This window comes from Coturnix japonica, chromosome 4 (assembly GCF_001577835.2).
Source record: "Coturnix japonica isolate 7356 chromosome 4, Coturnix japonica 2.1, whole genome shotgun sequence".
Classification (NCBI taxonomy): Eukaryota; Metazoa; Chordata; class Aves; order Galliformes; family Phasianidae; genus Coturnix; species Coturnix japonica.
The window spans coordinates 51,954,565-51,958,863 of record NC_029519.1 but is presented as its reverse complement, the minus strand read 5'-3'; positions in this window follow the sequence as shown (position 1 = coordinate 51,958,863).

The following is a 4,299-nucleotide window of genomic DNA, read 5'->3' as shown; positions in this document are numbered from 1 at the left end:
CTTTGTGATTCTGTGATTCTATGATATTAGGCTGCAACTTCCAGTCTGGAAAAAAGAGACACTACACTAGGAGAATATGGATTGGAACATACTGGCTACTTTTGGACAAGTGAGTATTTCAGTATAGAACTTATTTGCAGCTGTAAGTGGGATGCCTAGCTAAGAATTAATTCCTGAAAGACTGCTCTTTCTCATACAACTGCATGGCAGTTTACTGTTCTTTCTGATAAGACCTTTCCCATTCTTCAGGATGGGCTGTTGCACCTTGCTGGAAGCCTGCACACAAAACAGACATTACAACTCCTTTTGCTGGTAACAGGGTGGCTCACAGAAATGTCAGTGAGTGACTGCTTTTGCTTTTTGAGTGCTAGTAAGACTCCAGCTGGTCTCTTCATTTCCTGGTTAATGGCAACTGAAAGCAGCTACCATCTGCTTGCATGGTGTTTATCTCTGAAATCTTGGTATCACCAGTCAGTCATACATTCCTATGTCTGTACAGACTACTTTCAGCAAGAAGCTTAAACAGCCCAAGAGGATACAGACCCCTGAATTACAGTTTTCAGACAAGTAATAATTTTTCCTTGGCTGTGGCTGTATGAGAAAAATGGTGCCAGTCACGCAGCATAATGCTGACAGTGGCCCATCCTCTTTCTGTCTGAGTGGGCAGTAGAGAGCAATGTGGCCAGGACAGAAGCTTGTATAAACCTCCAAGCTGAATTTGTCTCTGGAGCTGTTTAGGCACAGTGAGAATAATACTCAGTATCTACTAAGGACTCTTTTCACCTGCTGTTGAGACACAATTGTACAAGGGCACATCATTAACTATTTAGAAATTTGTATGCCCAGAACTTTTCTATTAACAGCACCTTCTTCAACAGAAAGCTGCATCTTGCTATTACTGGCCCACCCCCACTCCCACATTTAGGAAAGAACACCAAATGAATATCACAGGATTGATATGCTGCTCCAGCTTGAAAATGAGTTTTTCACACTCAAAGCCCACAGCTGATTTTAACAAAATCAGAACTCTGTCCAGAAACGAATTAGCTGCTCTTTCAGGATAGTGCTTGTAGCTGAGTCCAAGAGCACTAGTGCTGGTCATACCTGGGTGCTCCCAAATAAATGATGGCTGGCACTCAAAATTGCTGCTAATTGCAGAGAGGCATTTCAGAGCTGATCCCATTTAAGACATAACAGGATAGCAACTGAAGAAAAAATATACCAAAAGATCAAGTAATGAAAGGGAGATTACATTGCTGGAATTGTTGTCCACTTCTCCCCTCAAATTGCATGGTGAAATTAAGATAACCCCAATATACAGTAGGATACTGTATACAGCTGAAGGATTCTATTTTAGATCACTGTATACCGAGCACATTTAAACGCCATTTTACTCTAGTGCCACCGACAATGTTTTAGGTAGAATGAAATTAACTATTAGCTAAATGTTTTTAGTCAAAATTATACTTTGTTTCTTTTCATGGAGTAAACATGCTTTGCAGGACAAAAAAGTAATCTGCTTTGCTTTAGGTCAATTGGATATTTCCACCTTGCAAAAGAGCCATTTTGCTGCCAAAACTCCTATTCTGTTGCCCTGACAGAACCAGGTCCTGACTCTTATTATATAGTCCTAGTGGGAAAGGTAGATTTCACCCATGTGTCAATTAAGGAATAACTTAGTTATACTTTGGGAATGATAATATCTCCTACTTCCATTACAGAACTTGGCACCAAGGCTTGTATGACTCAGCAAGCTTTTGCCATTTAAAAGGTGACTATCAATCTTTTTCTTGGGAAAAAAAAAAAACACAAAACAAAACATAACAAAACAAAAATCAGAAGAATAAAAAACCAACAGAGATGTTTATCCGAACATTTTACTCAGAACCAGTTAGGGGGTGCATTTATTGTTCCCAGAGCATGAAGATGTTTGCGGCTAAGCAACTTCCAGGTCTTACTGCAAAAGGAAAGAGAGAGGGGAAAAAAGAAAAAGAAAAAGGGAAGGGAAGGGAAGGGAAGGGAAGGGAAGGGAAGGGAAAGGAAAAGGATAACAGAAAAAAGAAGAAGAAAAAAAGAAAACCAAGAAGTCTAAAAATATGATAGAAATTGAACTAGGGTTAATTCCTTTCACAGTTCCATTGGGGTGAGTGATGGGATCCTGGGAGGTCTGCTGTCACAAATTGCTGCAAGCCCCTCACATTCTTGCCTTTGTATGATTGCTTATTTCAAAAGCTTATCTGGGAAAAAAAAAAGACACATTTCTGCAATGGCAGAAATTAATGAGATTAAAAATAAAATCAAACTATTTTTTTTGTTCAAAGCTCTCTGACCAGCAGTCTGGGAGCATTACTGGAAAAGCACAAACTTCCTCCCACACATTCCCATAAATATGCCTCAATACTTGACAACTGTGTAAGTAAGTGGTGGATTAGTGACCTTGAATATCTCAGCATTAAATCAGTGCCTAGCAGTACTACCAAACTGGTTTTATACAATCAGATAACAATAGGTGGCAAATTTTATTTACTATCAGGCAACTAAGTGCAAAACCTATGAAGAGTTACATCTGGTCTGCTGTTTCCTTGAACAGGTTTATAGGACTGCTAAACACACCGGTGATTCCAGCATTTATACTGCATCAAATCTAGGATACCTATTAAAAAAGCAATGAGAAGGAGTGTGGTAAAAATTTGGCTTTATTTCTTTCCAATTTGATTGTGTCTCTACTGCCCTCCCTTGTGACTGGAGCTGTGCTGCTGCCTGGATAGAAGCACAACCTACACTGAAAGATTGTTTTCTGATCAAAACTGCAAGGCTGTGTTTTGAATATTTAAATCATGGGGATTCCATTGCTTCCCAACAGCATCTCGTGACTACTAAGTAACCTGCTCACAGCTCTTTCAGATGGCTGACTCTTCTCCTGGGATAATCTCCCATTCAGAAACCCAGTTCTGAACAGAACAGTACTGATGAAATGGGCACAGATGTGTAGCAAAGATCTGGTGCCATGACTGGAGCTGACCAAAGCCTACAAATTGAATTCAATGCACCAGAAAGTCAGTGTTAAGGGTTCTGTAGTCATGATGGATGTTTCAAAATCATGCAAACTACTACATTTCTTCTGCTGTACTTGCCTTCTCTTGTTGCCTCTCTGCTATCTCAACAGAAGTGTGAATATGGCATTTATGACCAGAACTGCCTACCTGCAGCTCTGCACTCCAACACAAAGGGAAAAAAAGATGGTATTACCTAAAATAAACGACATTATTCAGTAAAGCATCTTAATCAAAAAGAGCCTAGTAATATGCTGTCTCTACTCTTGTTTTCACCTGTATTTCTTGAGATTTTATTTTCCAGCCTGTCTATAAACCTTGCCAGAATATCTGGACTCCCTTTTTCTTTTGGCAGCAGATAAGGCAGAGAGGCCTGCAGATTAAATATAGCTTAGAGATAAGAGATGATAATGCATCTAAATGAAAGTGCCATATATCTGAAGTTTGCTTACTTGTCCTGATTCCCTCCAAAACTCCAGATGCCTGCATTTAGAAGTATCACAGTGAGGTCTCTAAGGGTCTCACAGTATGGGACAGCAGATGGACATGGTAAGGGAGAGCCACTGTCCCAAAGGAGGAAGGGCAGGGGATGGGAGGGCAAAGGAGCTCACTGCCTTGGGTGGAAGCAGAAGCCATGTTTGTTTTCACAGAGCCCACAAAGAACCCCGGTGTGTGTTTGATTCAAGGCACTTTCCTTGAATCTTTGATGCTAACACTTGAGATGTAGACGTAAGTCTGCTAAAAAAGGAATGCTTTGACAGTACTGAAATTCAAACTATACTCTGAACATTAACGTTTACTTTTACTTTGTAAATAAGGTTATCAAAGACATTGATAAAGAAGAAAGCTCTGACAGCGTCAAAGCTGATCACATATTGCAGCAGCTTTTTGAAAACTCTGAAAGTTTGGTATCCAAAAATAATGTTGCAGGAGATGAAAAAATAGGTGTTTCCTGGAATGACCTATTTTCACTGTAAGCTTCAATAAAAAAAGTAATATAAATCTGCATGAACCTGGTGAAACTTTGGAGAAAGTCAGACTGCAACCGGGGAAAGGGAAGCTGCTCAGCCCAAATACCCCCTGCTCAGCCTGCAGGGCAAGGAGTGAACACCAACTGCTTTTCTGCTTTATTGAATCATTGAATTGTTTGAGTTGGAAGGGACCCTTAAAAGCTATCCTACTCCTCTGCAATGAACAGAGACACCTACATCTCCTATAGGTTGTTCGGATCCTGGTCCTCAGCTCA